Below are 20,300 nucleotides of genomic sequence, written 5' to 3' on the forward strand. Positions count from 1 at the left end.
ATTGTTCGCTAGAGGAGCCACAGTTGTCTTCCGGCTATGGAGGGAAACAGGTGTGTCTGTGGAAGTGAGGCCAACTCATATTCCAATTTTCAGACAAAGTTAACAATGGCCTCTTTCAAAGGCCAGCAGGGTGAAACCATCTCAGATTCAACCCTCGTGAGACGTTCTATCCAAATGCACTACGATTGTTAGCGGCCGTTTTCTTAGTTCTGTTTTGGGTTGGGATTTCTCACGTGAGACAATAGTCACTGGCTATTTAGAATGGACCTTTGGAGGTTTTTCGTGTTTCATGATGAAGGATTTCTGATGAATCATCTCTCTCTCTCTCTCTCTCTCTCTCTCTCTCTCTCTCTCTCTCTCTCTCTCTCTGTGAACTTATTTTTAAGACACAAAGAACATTTACTTTAAAAATACTGCCTGCTGAAGGCTTTCTAAAACAAAGTACTGGTACTTGAATTTTAGGTTTCTGTTATTTATCTAAGAGAAACGCTATTTCAACCCCATTGCAGCAGATGTTAACAGGTTCCGAACCTGGTTATAAAAGACTCCGTTTGAACACTGAAGTTTTCGAAAGTCTTTATTCAAACAACCAAAAAACCTCGAAATTGAGGAACTCCATCTGTCCAAGCTATCTGTTAGGGATTTCCTTGATCTGTATACCAAGAGCTTTTTAATCACTTCAGAGGTAGTCAGTCCCACTGTGTTCGTATTGCACTCGATAGCTTCCTCGTTCCTCTATTTAATCTATCGAGGAATTTGGTCCTAACAGAAAAGTAAGTCACTAAATAACATTCTTCACGGAAATGCTCTTTGACTTCTGGGTTTCGTGAAATATCCGAAATCTAGGTTTGTTTTTTGTTTTGTTTTTTTTCGTCTGCCGCTCAGTCTAGACCGCTAACGTTTGTTGCTATATAAGTCGGACGTTGTAGCGTCCTTATCTCCCTTTTGGTTTGTTTAGTATGTACTGGATAGAAAACGTCATAGGGTGAGATCCATCACTGATCTGTTTCTATGTACACACACATACATACATACATACACACACACACACACACACACACACACACATATATATATATATATATATATATATATATAACGTATATATATATATACGTATATATATATATATATATATATATATATATATATATATATATATATATATATATATATATATATATAGTATATATATATATAGAGGCGTTTCTACAGACATCCTGTATACGGTTTTAATAGGAAGGGCAGTGTATATATGTTTGTATATATATATATATATATATATATATATATATATATATATATATATATATATATATGTATATATGTGTGTTTGTGTGTATATATGTGTATATATATATATATATAAAATATCCACACATATATATGTGTATGTGTATATATACATATATATGTATGTATGTATATATACACATATACACACATATAGACACCGGTCTTCTCACTAAAACCGGATACAGTATATCCGTACAAACGCTCATGGCCTAACACATACACACACTTAAAAGTTATCCTGGTTCGTTGTCCCTTTCTTTCAGTAAGCAAATTGTGCCTCTGTAGGGCAATCTAGCATCGCCCTCTTTCGCTATTGAACGACGTCATTTCTCTAGTTCGACTGAAATGGTAGACAGTTTTTGAATGAATGAGTGAATCGAGAAATTTAGACTATAAAAGCCAAGTTGCACTGGGGCGCGTTCTTCTGTCCAGCGCCTAAGACATTGAGATTAGGAAGTACTATGTAGTGGAGTGGTTGAACCGTAAGAAGACGAGATGCAGAAAATGATAGACGAAGTACGAGGATCTTAACGAGAAACGGGAAGAGAAAAAAGTCTATCTCACTTTAACCAGACCACTGAGCTGATGAACAGCTCTCCTAGGGCTTGCCCGAAGGATTACGTAGATATTTTGACGTGGCTGGGAACCAATTGGTTACCTAGCAACGAGACCTGCAGCTCATTGTGGGATCCGAACCACATTATTTCAAGATATTTTATAATCACCAGAAACAAATTCCTCTGATTCCACGTTGGTGGAGTTGGGAATCGAACTCGGGACTACCGCCTCGGTAAGCGAGCACGTGAGCCACTCGTCCAACGAGGAGCTTGAAACGTGCACAGACAGCATTGGTCCTCGACTGGAAGGCTGCCTTTTGATGGCTCCAGTTTTTAAGCATGTGCTAAGTGTTCTTTGAGTCGCTTGTATGAGGAGCCAGCATGTGTGACTGGATAATGGGAGGTGTTTACACGGCATCGAACTCCTGAAGGAAGAAACACTCATGATCGTCAACTGGCACCGTCACGTACATGAAGCATTAACATAAACAACGCGTGATCCGACCTCCAGCTTACTCGGGGCGAGTGCTAAAATCTACTGTCAAACAAAACGTTCTTTCACCTATGAAAAATGGAATAAATACGCAATATTTTATTAGAAATAATTCTTATGTACTGTTTAACATGCACATTATTTGTTTTTGACAATTTCACTCTAATAAATAAATCGTAAATATCCGAACTTAAACTGTAAGTATCTTAACTGAACGCTAAACTCTTTTTTCAGACCTTTTTAGGCTTTTGCACATGGCTTTCCTACCCCACCACCAGCAAGAACATCAAAAACAAAGTAGTTTGTAGGCTTACTCCACGAGTTAACGAAAACACGTGAATATCTGGAAGACAGGCAGTATATTACAGGGTGTCCATAAAGTCCCAGTACCATACAAGCAATAAATACTTGTAATGGTACTGAGACTTTATGGACACCCTGTATAACACGTAACCAAATGACATCAATGGGAATCACGTTCTGCGGGCTTGAAGTTTGCTCTGCTCAGCCGCAGAAGACTGGGTCCTTTTATTCGCGGTTGCAATCGGCATGCAGTTGCGCCTAGGCATGTTTTCGGATCAGGCGATGTGGGAGGCTCCGCGGAACGGCCATCAACTGAAAGCAAATCATCTGGTTAGAGTGAAAGTGTGCGGGTGAGATTCTGGGGGAAGTTCCGTTTAATGCGAGTTGATTATCGCCATTATGAATTACAGCGAGAGTGTGGACTCATTGTTCTCTTCCGTTATTTTATAAATCGCGACCGGGGGGTGGAAAGTTGGCATGCCTTTCGGAGTTATGTTTAGCGTTGGAAATGGCACTAAAAAAACAGCTTCCTCCTCTCTCTCTCTCTCTCTCTCTCTCTCTCTCTCTCTTCCGGTCCGTATGCCTGCGTTGCTTGTTGCGAGGATTTCCAAAAGGGTGTATTTCTCTAGACAGCTGAGGCTGGCAATCACAGCAAAACTATCTTGCATGGTTTGGCGAAGAGAAGAATGGAACAGATTATATAATCTTATCATAGCGTCATGTCTTACTTTTTTATTTTCATTTTTATTGTCATTATTATTATTTTCTCTTTGGAAGGGAGATAACTTAATGTCAAATTATAAAATACTAATTTCTGATATACTTCCCCTTTTTTTTATAGTACTTGTCAGGTTTATCAGTCATTCGCGTGTTACAGTAGATGAGTTTATGTACGTATCTTAAAAAATATTATACAATATCATGTAATTGTATTAATTTATGTCCCTGATTCGTTTCATATTAACTGTATAATATGAAACAAATTCATAAAATACTGATTCCTCTTTCCCTGTATTTGCAGGTATGTATATTTTTTTATTCCTTTATTCTTTTTCTTTTTTATTTATTTATTTATTTATTTATTTATCTTTTTTTTTTGGAAGGGTGATACCTAAATTTCGAAAAATAGATTTGAAAATTATAAAGTATAATTTCTGACATCCTTCTTTTTTTATATATATAATATTGGTCAGGTATATCAGTCCTTCGTGTGTTACAGTATCTGAATTTATGTACGTTTCCTAAACACATTATGCAATATCATGTAATTGCATGTTAACTGCATCATGTGAAACAAACTCATGAAATACTGATTCCTCTTTCCCTCTATTTGCAGGTATGTACTGGCAATTAGTAACGGCAGCCGCTCACTGAAGGTATGGGTATTGCATGATCGTTTATGGGCTCTTTTTGGATATAAAACTTCTGGATCATCACCGTCACAATCTTTCGTGCTCGTTGCTAGAGGACACGCACTCATATATATATATATATATATATATATATATATATATATATATATATATATATATATATATATATATATATACACACACACACATACGTGTGTGTGTGTGTGCGCGCGCGCTAGAGTGGGAGAGAGCAGAAGGAATGAGATCTCGTGGTTTCGGGGTCGTGAGCACCCTTAGACACCACATACCTCATCACCCTGCCCCCGACCCCCATCCCCCCAGAGAGGGTCACGGTTGAATTGCTGGATTAGTCCGAGCTTTTCAGTCACGTTCCGTTGATTACAATTATGCATCTGTTGAATGAATAATTGAATTACGTTCTTGGTAGCTGGTCGACTGCGGTCGGTTGCAGCTAAGGAATAGAGATACTGCAACAAGAGGGGAGGTGCCTTCTGGAGTCATCACTATATATATATATATATATATATATATATATATATGTATATATACACACATATATATATATATACAATATATATATATATGTGTGTATATATATATATATATATATATATATATATATATATATATATTTATTCACTACTTGATAAGGATGGAAGTTAGGTCACCGAAAGATAGTCCTTAGCTTTAAACCAGAGTGTTTTAATGGGCCGTTTAATTAGATTTGCTTTGCGTTACAAAACTTCAAGCACAAAAATATAATCCTATCTGCAAACTCAGCATTTACGTATCAGTCCATGTAGCTGGAGTATCGAGATATACGATTCACTGTGCTTGTTATTGGTTAAAGTTAAGGAGAGAGGAAAAATTAAGACGGATGTCTTCATTTCGAATCCTTCGGGGCATGACGAGGATTAGTGAATGGGGGGAGGATATCATCCTTATTAGAGGGACCGTTCGTTCCCTACCGGGAGAGGTTGGTACTAAAAGCCTTCCAATGTTACTCCTGACGTCACGACTTGTACCGTGAACAACTAGTAAACAGTATTCAAATTTTTTTAAAAATGCATCTAACGAACGGCACCAGTCACACCACTCTCTCTCTCCAAAAAAAAAAAAAAAAAAAAAAAAAAAAAAAAAAAAAAAAAAAAAAAAAAAAAAAAGACGATTATTCCAAGACAGAATGTCATAATGACCAACTGAGGTATATAAAGCTTTTTGCCATCTCCACTTTCGCTGGGGAAGCCGAAGAGGCTCCGAGGAAATTGTCGTCCTTTTTGTGGCCGTTTTCCTCGATTACAGATGTTGTCATTTGACGAGGACTTTCGTAACTTAAACTTATGTTAGTGACGATGACATGTGACGGATGACAACCGAATTACCACCTTTTTTGTGCTGCATTTTCAGTCTTACCCTCCAATTTTGGATGGATCGTATTCTTGAGGCTTTTGTTTTTAGAATGATATTATAAAGGTAGTTGCGTAGATCTTCAAATATTAGAAAAAGTATAGTAAAAAAATAGAGAGAGAGGGAGAGAGAGAGTAGCTAACAAATCAGTGAAGTTACAAGGATGGTTTTACTGTTCATTCACAGTGTCCTAATGATTTTGTCTAGCTTTCTTTTAAGCTCTTCCACACTGTTGATGTTGACAACTTATGGTGGCAGTTTATTTCATGTGTCACATATCTTGTATGAAAAGAGGTTCACATAGTGGGATGTGTTGTATCTCTTCAGTTCTAGTGTCCATCCATTATTTCTTGTCTGGTTGTTGTTTAACGTAAATCAACAGAGAGAGAGAGAGAGAGAGAGAGAGAGAGAGAGAGAGAGAGAGAGAGAGAAGGAAAATAGCTAACAAATCAGAAGAGAGAGAGAGAGAGAGAAGGAAAATAGCTAACAAATCAGAAGAGAGAGAGAGAGAGAAGTAATTAGCAAATAAGTCGAGAGAGAGAGAGAGAGAGAGAGAGAGAGAGAAAAAAAAAGGGGAAATTTAGCTAAAAACCAAAATCAAGAAGAGAGAGAGAGAGAAGAAGTAGCTCCCTTAGCAAAATAAGTAGGTATACATAAGAGAGAGAGGGAGAGGGGAGAGAGGGAGAGTTGAAGTGGCTCCTTGTCTATAAAAAATAAGGGAACTTTTCCTAACCACGGGCGAAATCCCAAACAGACCACCGCAGAAAGCCTTCATCATAGTGAGCTTTGCCACAGTACCCAACATGAAAAGCCATTAGTACTTACATGTCAGCCAGCCGTAACAGCGTGGTCCTCTTGCAGTGCGTGATTTGGGATACCGTTAGCTGGGATCTCTCTCTCTCTCTCTCTCTCTCCTCTCTCTCTCTCTCTCTCTCGACCAGCAGCTATTAATGCAACGGCTAGGCAGTTCAGGGAGGTCATAATTTTCATATAGTTTCAGTTCAGCAGTTAAATCTCTCTCTCTCTCTCTCTCTCTCTCTCTCTCTCTCTCTCTCTCTCTCTCTCTCACATATAAAACAACGTGTATTTCCTGCTACTCCCTAGGTCCGGAATGTTCTCCTTTGTTCTTTATTTCCCAATGTCCGTAAACTTAGTTCTCTCTTTCGAGAGGCGGATCTATATCTTAATTGCGAGTTTTTCTTCCCTCCTCTCTCTCTCTCTCTCTCTCTCTCTCTCTCTCTCTCTCTCTCTCTCTCTCTGCCTTTTTATTTCAGACTTTGGGTAAACAGGATTCACCCGTTTTGACGGTGTTTGTTGAAAGGATAGAAGAATTAAAATGGTTGGTGTCGTTGCATGTCGGTAGATGATATTTTTTTGTGCTATTATTTTTCTTCGCTATTTTATTCTCAGATAATTATATAATTCATCTGAACGGAGCCTTGGGAAGACACCATACGCTAAAGTTATTTATTGTTTGTTATTTATTCATTTTTAGAAAAATCACGTTTCATTTATTAATAATATTTTCGGCAACGCATGAATCTTCCCATGAGCTGCTGCTTCTGCTGTTGCGAACTTGGATTGTGTCATTTGATAAATAATGAAACAGAATACACTTTTTGAATGAGTTTGGTTTTTAAATCATGTTCCTGTAAAAAAGGATCGATATCATGTCAATCTTCATGATATGCGATAAAAAGGAAATTCCATTTGTACGTGGAAGTCGTTTTTTCACATTTTTGTAATCATGTGCTCACGAAGGATGAAATCTAATCATCATTTTTGAATGAATAAATCATTTTGATACCATTAAATCGACTCAAAAGTGATTTACTTTCATTCACTTCGACACGTAAAACAAATATATCATAATGATATTGAGTAGAATATAAGACTAAGTACAAGCATCGCATGTGCGTGAGGCGGAACCTGAAATCTGGGGATTTGGAATGTTGGGGGGGATCGTTTGGACCACTGGGGGGTCCCAGAGAAGGAGAGGCGGGGGTGTCGCCAGTAATTTAATAGTTTACCTGTTTGGTTGGGTAGAGTTGGGGGAGGTGAGGGTAGTGGGGTGTTTGGGGGGGGGGGGGGGGGGCGGGGGGAGGAGGTTGGGTCACTGGCACCTGTGGCTGGTTGCAGGTGAAACACATTTTACTGTAATGAAGGACGTGATGGCAAATTGCTCTTGATCACGGGCGCCTTCACGATCCTGTAAATTGGCGGTACGAGAGGAGGAGGAGGAGGAGAAGGACGACGAGGAGGAGGAGGAGGAGGAGGAGGAGGAGGAGGAGGAGGAGGAGGAGGAGGAGGAGGAGGACCCTTGTTTATGTCTTAAGGGCGTTTTGCTGCTGATTAGTAAATGGATTAGGTGACGTGCTGTTTATATGTGTAAAATTTATATTAGCGCAGCCACACTGAATAATATGGGCAAAGGAGGGTTCTCTTATGCATCCATGAAACGAGAACAGAGCTGACTGTTCTCTTATCCACCGAGGGAGTAATTATTTTGTCTGTTAATGTTGCAATGAACAACGAGGAAAATAATTGACACCATAGATAACAAGAGCATCGGAACATCTCCCTAGCAACAACAAACTCATCCGCGATACTCGTAGTACTCATCTTTCCAGCCAAGTCTGACGTCGCGTGGACGACATTGGCTGCAAATGAGACCCAAAGGATCATTTCAGAGGCAGTTTTGAGTGACTGCTGCTGCTGCTATCTGGCAGACTTCGCGGTTTCATACCTCTTCATCAACTGCAGCATGCAGAGCGCAACGAGAGCCGACTCTTCTGGTCGGGACCTGGACTCCCGAGGGGCTGCGTCCGTTTGACGAGCGGGGAAGGAAGGGGGGGTATACAAGGGCGGGGTCCTTTTGAGGAAGGATGTACTATTATGTGCCATCCATCCCCTGATTTACTGATATGGATAAACAGTGAATATATATCACAGGTGCGCAGGATGAGGGAGGACGAGGCTGGACGGGAAAGCGACGCTGCTGACGTTTGCTTGTTTGTGGGCCAGCTTCATGGGGGGCGGGGCGCCCCGCCTTCCGGAAGGGAAAGGCCGTAGGGATGAATGATGAGATGCAAATGGGGATGATGTTTGCCTGAGAGAGAGAGAGAGAGAGAGAGTGGGGTGGGATGGCGGATTTTGTAATGAGTTACAGATTTTACGATGAATTAACTGATGAACGATTCAAGATGGCTTGATATCTGTACCATCGGATTTCATTGTCCTTTTCTGGATGGAGGAAACACAATGCAGTTAATAGCATTAGTAAAGTGTCCATCATTAATGGTATTTATTAAGATGGAGAAGCAACGAATTTGGGAAGCTCTTATAATTTTTCAACCAGGTTAGTTCAAGAATTAGACTTGGTTGAATTCCTTCATTAAATTTGCATGCAGTTGGCAAGCAGTATCGTATCACATTTAGATGTGTGTATTTTTGTGCTTGGATGCATGCATTTCCGTCGAGGGGTTTGCCTGTTTTACAAATGTTTATTTGTGTTGTTGAGTGTCTGACATTCCCAGATCATTGCTTCCTGTATACACCCCCCCCCCCCATCCCCCTTTTCTTGTTGGATTTTGGTATTTCCCCCCCCCCATGGGCTAGATAAGAAAATTAAGTTGTTCGTCTTGTCTGCGTTCTCAATAAGAGGGGGACCTTTACATTTCTAATTAATGTAACATCAGTGCCATCAGTGCACCTCATTCGGTGCAATGTAGGTTCTTTGCAGCGTCCCTTCAGCCCCTAGCGGCAACCTCTTTCATTGCTTTTATTGTACCTCCGTTCATATTCTTTCTTCAATCTTACTGTCCACACTTTTCTAACAATTGATTTATTATACAACTGCGAGGTTTACCTCCTGTGACACCTTTCAAACCGTTTACTGTCAATCTCCGTTTCTGCGCTGAATGGCCTTAGTTGCCCCAGTGCTTGGCATAATGCCAAAAATCTATATAAAGCAAATCAAATGTAATCAGCCGGAGGTTTTCTCTACTTTTCAGCTGCTCATGTTTTTAGAGCCTCTATTCATATCTGATTTCTTTCATGAACTGCCGGCGATCTTATGGGATGACTGGATATCTTCTGCAGATTAATATTGTATTCTCTTGAAATCATCATTTGTGATGAAGCAGTGTGTGTACACACAAACACTCACACATATATACACATATATATTTAGTATATATTATATATATACATATGTATGTGTCTGTGTGACCTTGCATGCGCACCGTTATAAATATATATGTCCATCCATGATCTGTGTATACTATATGTCATATGTGCGCATGTCACTGTGAGTTTGTAGGAGTGTACGTACTGATCAATACGTGCACAGTAATATATGAAAGGAGTCAATTTCGTATATCAGCAGCGCTTTTGGACAAGATCTGTTGAAAACTTCACCAAGATATTTCCCAAAACAGAAAAGGAACTCGTTTTGAGAGAGGACCAGCCACTCATTCTAAGCCACTTCCAAACAAGATAACAAGATGATTTAGCCTGTACCGATGTGAAAATTAGGTCTGATACTGCGAAAACCTCTAGCTCAGTTTTTTCGCATCTGTTGATCTGAAGTGAGTTTTGGCGCACGCGTTGAATACGTACTTACATCCTGCTCAGACACTTCAGTACCAGCTGATGATAAAAATAGTCTTAGGAATATCCAGGTCGTCGGAGAGGATGTGGAAGTTGGAGAGGGAAGGGGCGGGGGCGGGGGTGGGGGCGTTGTGGTGTGTTGATGACGAGGGATATCCGTGGGGAAGGTTCCTCATCATGCCACTAAAATCTTTTCAGAAATGACGGCGATTTGTCTCTTCTCGACAACTTTTTGAATAGCGTCACGTTTCGCTCTCTCTCTCTCAGCATCACCTTTTCTCGTTCGTCAGAATTGAATGATCCAATTAAAGCTCCTTTTGGAAATTGCAGCCGCAACTTGCGTTTTCTGAATGCTCTGGTGTCCGGGCAACTCCTTCGCGTTTTCGGTCCAGCCGCTTGTAGCGCCGAGAGCTTCCTCTGTGCACACAATTTTCCTTTAATTAAGTCTATCACGGAGGTTAAACCCGGCTTCTTCACTCAACCAAAGACTTCGAGGAAACCGTGGCTGATTCAACTTCCTCTGGTTCCCCTGCAACCCTCGGCATTCCTTCCTATCTCAATCTGCAGCTACTTCTTTGTGCGTTTTGTTGTGATCTCATTACGTACGCATGCGGTGCACTGTAGGCACGTCCTAAGATTCTTTGCAGCGTGCCTTCGGCCCCTAGCTGTAACCACTTTCGTTCCTTTTACTGTACCTCCTTTCATATCTTTATCTTACTGTCCACCCTCTCCTAACACTTGATTCATTGTGCAACTGCTTTGAGGTTTTCCTCCTGTTAAGTCTTTCAGACCTTTTAGTGAAAATTTCCATTTCAGCGCTGAATGACTTCATAGGTCCCAGTGCTTAGCCTTTGGCCTAAATTTTATTTTCAACTTAACTCAACCCACTACGAACGAAACTATTCATTTCGATGTCTATATCTCGAATGTTTCGCGAATAATAGTTTTTTTTGTGTTGGTTGATCCTGTTGCTGTTTTTTTTTTTTTTTTTTATTCCATAAACCCCTTTTCTGACGTTTTTTCACTGACCCGCTGTTTTTTTTTTTTTTTTTTTTTTTTTTTTTCATAAACCCTTTTTCACTGACCCGTTTGCAAAGCAGACATTTATCATAGACTCTCTTTTGGGCTTTGCATTAGCAGTCGAACAATTCTTAATCTGTTCGAATCTTGCTTGAGGTCGTTTTCGGCACGGGGAAATGTTACCACCTGCAGATTCTCCATTCGCCATTACTTCCAGCACTTAATCTTCCCCCATTAAAGATATTGAGGCTGAAGACAAGTGGGTCATCTCTGCCCTTTCGGTAGGTGAAAGCTGACTTTTTTTTTTTTTTTTTTTTTTTTTTTTTTTTTTTCTTTAAACGTCCAAATTCTTTTTAGGAAAACAAAAATACCCAAAACGCCCTAGTGAATTCTTTGAAGGACTGCCCATGGTGAATCTGAACCCGGTTATAATGACTTTAAAAGCATAATTAGTTTTAAGGTATAACTTTGGTTTTTGTAGCAAAACTGTTGTTGAGTCCTTTTCTCCCGTGATGGTAAGTGTTAGGCTGAAGCTATGTTATGTTAGGTTAGAATAGGCCTTAAATAGTTTGCTGCAAAGTTTATCCTTCAAAGCTCCCTGAAACTTCAGGTTTCTCGTTGTTTCCATCATTGGAATCACCATCGTCTTCTGCGCAACAAAAATATTGTATCAATGACGTCATACCTGGAAGTTTTGAGATAAAAAATATTGTTCATTTTAAGTTGCTTTAAATATTTGGTACTTCTGCTGCCATTTCCTTTTTTATCTTCTTCGTGTTTTATTTGCTTCGATTGTTTTGTAGCTAGAGTTATATGAGTGTTATGCGTCAGTCTTGGAACTTGAACGTTTAAGTATAGAAGTAATTTTAAACTATTCTTTTGTGTGATTGAAGTGCTTAGAAGAATTGAGATTGAACCTTTTGGATGTGATAGAACTTAAATAAAGGGGAAATAGGTCCTTTGGCAACGTTTTCAACGAGCAAACAGGGCCCCTAGCACAGAGAACCTGAAGGGGGTTAGTGCCGTCAGTGCACCTCATGCGGTGCAATGTAGGCATTACTTAAGGTTTCTTTGCAGCGTTCCTTCGGCCTCCAGCTGCAACCCCTTTCATTAATTTTACTGTACCTCCGTTCATATTCTCTTTCTTCCATCTTACTGTCCACCTTCTCCTAACAATTGATATATAGTGCAACTGCTTTGAGGTTTTCCTCCTGTTACACCGTCCAAACCTTGTCATTTAGTTTCCGTTTCAGCGCTGAATGGCCTTAGTTGACCCAGTGCTTGGCATGTGTGCCTAAAATCTATAAATCAATCAATCAATCAACCTAGCACAGAGAGCATGTAGTGGGTGAGCGTAAATCTTTAGAGAGCCGAAATGCAGTGTCTTTCTTCTACTATCAATCTAAAGTTAATACATTGGATAATATGTCACTGATTCATTTCTTTCCATCTCATTGATTATCAATTGATTGCTCTTGATCTTAATCATTATTAATTAATTGCTTTTCTTTTTAATTATTTATGAGCGCAGAGTGATAAGTATTTAAATAACTTTTTATGGTTTTATTTTGTTACGAATGTCAGTCTCCTTGTTGCACAACCACGTCATGCTATAAAAACATTTTCGCGTTGATATGTATAAATGAATCCTTAAACTTCTTGCGTTTACACGTATGAAAACCTCCGTGGCCTTAAAACAAAAAGTCTGAGGATCTTTGGGCCTCTTGTCTGGGAGCTTTCAAAATCAAAAGCTCTCACTACTAAAGCGCCATGGCCAAAAATAAGTTGTTTTTTCTCTCACCAAGAAAGCACTGATGATTGCTTTGACGTCACCCAAATTTAGTCTCCTTTGCGAGTGCAATTTCCATCTTATTTGCTTGCAAACACTTGCGCCCTCAGATGATAAGCCTCCCCCCCCCCCCCCCCCAACCCCCCCCCCCCCCAACAAACCACAACCCTGGGGGCCATTCAGAAAACGCGCCACTCTCTTGAAAACTCGGCAATCAGAAGCAACAAAAGCCCCGCAGTTGAAAGGTAAAGTTCGCCTCAGTGAAAAGCTTCCAGTCTCTGTATCTTTTTTTTTTTTTTTTTTTTTTTCCATTTGTTTTTTTTTTTTTTTTTTTTTTTTTTTTTTTTTTTTTTTTCCCATTTCGTTTTTGTTTTTATCTGCCTTTCCTTTCAAGGTGTGCTTGGATGTAGGTCCTTCCCTTTCTTCGTCTGTGAGGAGCATTTCTTTTCCCATGTTCATTTTTGGTTTTCCGTTTAGGTGTATTTTTGTAACTTTTTTTTTTTTTTTTTATACTTCATCTCGATATGGACGATATCATATAGCGGCTATATGATCACGTCCATATCGAGATGAAGATATTGAAATAAAGGCGATGAAGATATTGACATATAGCCTCTATTATAGCCTATATTTCAATATTTTCATCAGCACGATACTAAGCTCGACCCAATATAAGTTGATTACGATCCTACTAAATTCATCATTGAGGCATTTTTCCATGTATACGGTGTCTGGAAATATCTGTACCGTCTTGTTACACATATACTGATATGTCTTCGTTATGATTAGAAAACCGGATATTGATTTATTATGTGACGGCTATACTGAACGTCCCTAGACTTACTGTCACGCTTACAGAGGAGACATCTAGTCCTCTTTAAAACAGAGAGTTCACTAATGAGATGATCATCTCTCTGAGTTATTATAATGTCTTTTCTCGACTTCGTTATCCATCTGAACCTCTGTGACTTGTTTTCCTTCTCTCCGCCTCGGCCGCAGAGGTAACCCCGTCGTTAACCCCACTGGAACACAGCAGCAGCAGCAGCAGCAGCAGCAGCAGCAGCAGCAGCAGCAGCAGCAGCAGCAGCGCTACACCTTTTGGGGTTTCATGGGCAGCCAGCCATCACTGTCTCTTGCGTCCTCGCAGCGCGTGGAGCTATCGCTCGTCGCTCTCGGGTCGAGTCTTTAGCGCGGAAATCCGAAGCGCCTCGGGCCTTCCAGCTCCTCTTGGAATAGCTACGAATATCCTGTCGCTAACGCAAGAGCCGTTATAAGGACGTCCTTTGCCACTGGAATTTTATATTTGCGCTGTGTTCATATCGCTTTTGCCTGTGTACTGTCAACTGGTTTCTGTAATACTGTGAAACTGAAATATCAAAAATTCAATTTTGATTCAAAGTGAAGTAGGATTTTAAGTTATATAAATATATGCTGACATTCCCCTTTGGATGTAAAAGAGATTGAATCGACAATACTATCTGCAATATAGCGTTCACGGTAAGTACGCAAACTTCAGTTTTTGAGTAAGACAGCTTAACCTTAACTTTTACTGATGTCTTTCCATATTATTAATTTGTATTTTTTTTTTTTTAGCAAGAGGCTTTGTATTCTTTTGATGATTGCTAACAGTCAGTTTCCTTTAAAGGGGCCTCGATTGAATCTGTACAAATCTTGGTCATTCGTGATCACACCAAATTGTGTTATTAACACTGAAACTAGTTTTCGTCTCTCATGCGTAACGAGCTTCTCTTAAACCACAAAACCTCTTATCTCGTCTTTGCTTTTGTAGGATAGAATAGAACCAGTGGCCTAGTTGAGTTGGAAGTGGGTGTGAGACAATGAAAATGGACTTAAGAATCAAAATATGAAGCCCGGTCATATTCCATTATATTGAAATGCTTTTATAGCAATGGCATATAACTTTCATCTGCTTTACGTATTCAGATGCTGCCATCCTTTGTCAACAAAACATAAAACCGCAATAAAGAAATCTGAATTACTTTGTGCAGTTAATGAAACCACCAAACGAGATTTTGTTTTGAATACGACTGACTTTCGATTTTTTTTTTTTTTTTTTTTTTTTTTTTTTTTTTTTTTTTTTGTAACTTATCCGTCCGGTCGTCCGCCTTGCTTTCCCCCCCCCCCCCCCCCCGCCCCCCCCCCTCCCCAAACAGTCTCTTATCAGAATAAACTGGGCAGGAAAGACAGTCTAATTTCTTTTGCCTGGTGCTCCTGTTGTTTGGAATTAACGGCTTGAAGAATGAATTTGTTCATTATCTTGTGCATTTCCTTTTTGAGAGAAACCGCACAGCCGTTCCGCTTACTTAACCAGGAATCGTATGTCATTCCTTTGTAAAAGAGAGAGAGAGAGAGAGACAGAGAGTAGAGAGAGAAGAATGCACTGTATCTAGTTTCTTGGAGTTATACATTTCAGGAAGTTACGGTAGTTACAGTTGCATTATTTTCCTGATATGTATTTATTTATTTTTGAAACCTGAGAGAATTATTAGGGAAACAAAGTGTAATTGTAATCGATCTTGAGCAGTAGAGAGAGAGAGAGAGAGAGAGAGAGAGAGAATTATTTATCAGGTAAGTCCTCGATCAATTTTTCTTTACCCCCCATAGAAATTTCATCTTATTTTAACTTTGATAGATTGATAGAGTGATATCATTTAGTGCAGCCAGTGGAACCTAATTATTTTGTGAGTGATTCAGTCTCTATTTTTGAATCAAGCTTTGAAATTCTCACCTGGCTTCCTTTGTCTTATAGCCTCTTGCCTGATTTGGGGCTAGACCACGCCCCCCTTTTCCTCTATCTTCCATCCTACTCCGTTCACTTTCTGGTTATAAAAAGCGTTTAGTTCTGCGTTTGAATTGGAAGCAAGGAAGATGTGCTGATTCCTTTGTAACATTTTTTATTTTATTTATCCTCGTATGTAAAATACGTATTATCAAGTCTTTCGTGTTATTCACTGACAGCCATCTAAGGAAGAATTAGACTGAAAAAAAAGGAAAGAAAAAATGAGATGAACGCACTAGAGCTTCAAATTAGGACACGGTTCGGGGTTTGCTCTGGTTTTAGCGTCTGTTTATTTACTTTTTTTTCCGTGTGTAAATTAAAGAAAAAAAATAAATAGAACACTTGGTATAATATACTGGATGTAATTTCGAACTTTTTATAATCTTGCAGTTCTTTGTCAAATATAGGAAAATGTTTGAAAACTACCTTAAATTAAAGTCCTATGTTAGCCTCTTTGATATTTTTTTACTTTTTTTTACTAAAATTATCATTCCTTAATAAAACAGGACAATACACACAAACATATATATATATATATATATATATTATATATATATACTATATAACATATATTTATAGATAATATCTATATAACTTATATATATCTATATCTAGATATCTATATATATATATATATATATATATATATATATATATATATATATATATAAAATATAATCTATATATCTATATATATGTTATATGTATATATATATATATATATATATATATATATATATATATATATATATATATACATAATGGTATATCGCGTTATATGACCGTGAGTACAGTGCAAAAATGGAAGTAAAGGTGTTCCCCCTTTATTGTAAGGCATGACAACCCAACCACATATAGCAGAATCAATGATTAATGAAAAGCTATGGGTGACAGAAAACGAGTCTTCATTATTATTCAGAGGATGAACCTAATCCAAATGGAAAAAGCACACAGGGGCATGGGCGTCCACAAAAAAAAGAAAAAAAAAAATGCAGGGGGTTGGGCGAGTGGGCAATGATATGGAGATCACTGGTGGGGGAGGGGTTATACCCGTCCCCTTTAAAAAAAATCGCTACGAAGTGCTAAGATGTAAAATGGTGGCACTTTTTTTTTTCTATCATGGTATTGTATTCATTTGGCATTTCCATGTAATTTTTTTTATCCATTTTGTTTTTCCAAGAAATTTTTTTTATTTTCCATAAATTTTTTTTGGGCGGGGGTCAAATGCCCCCTTGGCCCCCACTGCGGACGCGCCCATGCACAGGAGCAATTCAAGCGTCCGAAGATTATGGTTGTTCACTTGACAGAAGTAATAGAAGGAAATAGGAAATGCAGAAAGAGGAGGTCAGTTAATGAAGAAATTAATAAATGAATTGATAAAAACGAACGAAATTCTAAAATAATCGTAGGAAGCTTCAGGGAAAGTAACGCATTGGATCTTCGTTTGAGCTTTTGAGGTTCCAGTCGCACGAAATCCTCTGTTCCGGGAATAAAGGACCTCTGGAGGTGAGGAGCTGGACAGTGAGGTACATTGACTACTTCATTACATACATCTTTATGCTTTGGAGTAAAGACGAAGCAAGATCTGGAATTCTATTGTTTCGCTTTTCTCGTGCCCACGTCTACTCTTGTTGACAGTTATTTTCGCGTTCAATTCCGGTGATAAAAGTTGTATATATATTTAATATATTATATTTATATAAATATATATAGTATGAATGCATATGAATATACGTACACACACACACACACACACACATATATATATATATTATATATATATATATATAGATATATATATATATATATACATGTTATGCAAAATGTGGTATAATTGCCAAATGTGTACATTTTGCAATTAATTTTGCCTATTGTGTACATTTTGCAGGCACAAGCTCTGCAAATTGTACACAATAGGCAAAATTAATTGCAAAACGTACACATTTGGCAATTATCCACATTTTGCGTAACATATATATATATATATTTATTATAATTTTTTATATTTTTAATATATATTATATATATATATATATTAATATAATATATATATAATGTATATATATGCGTATATATATAATATCATATATATGTATATTTATATATATATATAAATTATATATATATATATCTATATATATAAATATATATATATATATATATATATATATATATATATATATTTACATGATGTAAAATTGAAAATACTGCCCAAAAATACAAAAAAACTTTAGGGAATGTTAACCTATACATAGAAGTCAAGATGAGAAACTGTTGAAGGGAGGAGCAGAAAAAAAATAAATTAAAAAATCCTAATTACTTCATGATTCAGATTCGCATAAATTCTTCGTTAGAATCGCACGGTGGGTGTCCTCGGTAATTGGTGTTCGTTAGACTGAACGCGGTAATGACACACTGTAATGACCCTTCAAATGACGGTGATTGGTGCGGTACCTTGGCCTTCGGGGCCTGGATGATCTCATCGGATTTAACGAACCTTATTCGAACGCCAGAGGATTCGAGCACGGCTGAATTCGCCGTCCCAAAGTGCGTTGTGACTTGTGGATTCATTTTGTCGGTTATATGGTCCAATTTTCGCTTACCCGGGGAGTAATCCTACAAACTACTTTGTTGTTTATGTACTTGCTGTTGATTTTGTTGGTGGGGTATTAAAGTCTAAAAGGGTCTGAAAAAGATGTTTCGCGTTGAGTTAAAGATAAAAAGGATTTTGAGGATAGGATGTTTATAATTTATTAGAATGAAAATGTAAAGAATAAATATGTGCATGGTAAGCAGTAAAGAAAAATTATTTCTAAGTTGTTGCTGTTGTTGTTCTTTTTGGTGGGGTATTAAAGCCTAAAAAGGTCTGAAAAAGGTGTTTCGCGTTGAGTTAAAGGTACAGGAATTGGAGGAGAGGATATTTATGATTTATTTGTTGTAATGAAAATGTAAAAAATATAAATGATGTTCATGGTAAACAGTACAGAACAATTATTTCTAATAAGACATAGGATCTTTATTTTAATTTTCGTTGTTGGAACAACCCTATTTGACCGTAAATGTTTGCATGCGCCCCGAGTAAGCTGGAGATCGGATCAAGCCTTGTTATGTCTGTTATAACTATAGCATTTTAGAGAGTAATTGACAAAGCAATGACAAAGGCTTCAGAGAGAATAAAAAATATTGACGTCAGGCCTCTTTCAACACTTGCAGTTCGAGAGAGAGAGAGAGAGAGAGAGAGAGAGAGAGAGAGAGAGAGAGAGATTGAATACAGCAACGCCTAAAGCTTAATTCTGAATGGGAAGCGTGGTGGTAGTGACTAGGGCGTCAACAGCATCATGTTTGAAAGAAGAGGATATGTGTATGTTTGTATATATATAAACGAGAGAATTCTCGAATATTTTATCCCCATTTTGGTCTCTCGGTTTCAAGGCGCTGATGGTCAGAGGATGTCCTTGATGTGCCTGTGGTTTTTGTTTTTAAGCTTTTGTTTTTTCTGAACTTATAAATATTTGAATTCAACTTCACTCGCGTTTCAAACAAATTGTCTGATGGCATTTTTCTGAAAATACCTCTTTGTTATGAAGGACTGAAGATGTCATGTAATATTAGATGAAAGGATGGGATCATTGTCCTTATGATTGTTTTTAAACCTAGAGATTTCTTAATAAGAAATTATTATGAGTAATTTCAAAATAGTTTTTATTATAGTCATTGTTCAATTAAATTTTTTGTAGAAGGGACATTGAAAACAATAAGAGAATATAGCATTTGGTCAAATCCCCAGTTACCTGTGGGTAGCTACAGAAGCAGTCAAATAATGTATTGTATTTATATATATATATATATATATATATATATATATATTATATTATATCACAAATATATATATTAACAAAATATCGCTTACTGAATTGTACTCTGCGTTAATACAATTACTAACAGGACCTCATTGAAAGTGGATGGTATCTCCTCTAGATAACCTGCCACTTTCAGTGAGGTTCTGTTAGCAATATATATATTATATATATATATATATATCTATATATATATATATATATATATATATATATATATATATTTGTGTGTGTGTGTGTGTATTTATACACACACACTGATATGCGTACGTACAGCGAAAGATAAGATTATCTACAATCATCCAATCTGTCCGGATTTTGATTAACGCACGATATCCTATGGAAAAAATAAATAAATTAATGAAAGGAAAAAAGATAGTTTTTATGACGCCATTGGTTGGAGGGAAGACATTCATTAGGTGATTGAATCTTGTGCGATACAGGACTCGAGACGCCCCATTAATAAACGGCCTGTTTAAAGAGAAAGTCAGGGAAGTGGAAGAAAATAATAAACGTAAGCCGCTTTCAGTTCCTTGACGCCACATCCTCGCGGGGCACCGTAATTGGCCATTCTGACAGTGGTATTATTATTGCAGGTGTAATTCACAAGTTTGAAGCGTCAATTCAGTCATCGTAAATCGCTGGGTGTCAGGTAGTTGATGGTGTCAAGCGATGTTCGATGATAAGCGTGAAATGAATCGTTTGTCCCTTTTGTTCCTGGCGCTGTCATTATTATTATTATCATCTTCGTTTTCCTGCTAACAACTTCCAGCGAGCGATTCTCTTCTCATTTC

At 37.9% G+C, this 20,300-nt stretch overlaps 1 protein-coding gene across 5 annotated transcripts in view; it reads left to right on the forward strand.

Annotated features, from left to right (window-relative positions):
• Positions 1–20,300, forward strand: part of LOC135212781 (serine-rich adhesin for platelets-like) — a 348,735-nt gene that overhangs the window by 246,694 nt on the left and 81,741 nt on the right. Inside the window, exon 1 of one of the 5 annotated variants that reach the window (XM_064246557.1) lies at positions 13,987–14,346. The exons of the other annotated variants lie outside the window; for them this stretch is intronic. The gene's annotated coding sequence lies outside the window, so the exon portion shown is untranslated. Of the gene's footprint in view, positions 1–13,986; positions 14,347–20,300 lie in introns of those variants that run through there. 5 annotated transcript variants of the gene reach the window in all.

The sequence above is a fragment of the Macrobrachium nipponense genome, chromosome 41 (assembly GCF_015104395.2).
Source record: "Macrobrachium nipponense isolate FS-2020 chromosome 41, ASM1510439v2, whole genome shotgun sequence".
Classification (NCBI taxonomy): Eukaryota; Metazoa; Arthropoda; class Malacostraca; order Decapoda; family Palaemonidae; genus Macrobrachium; species Macrobrachium nipponense.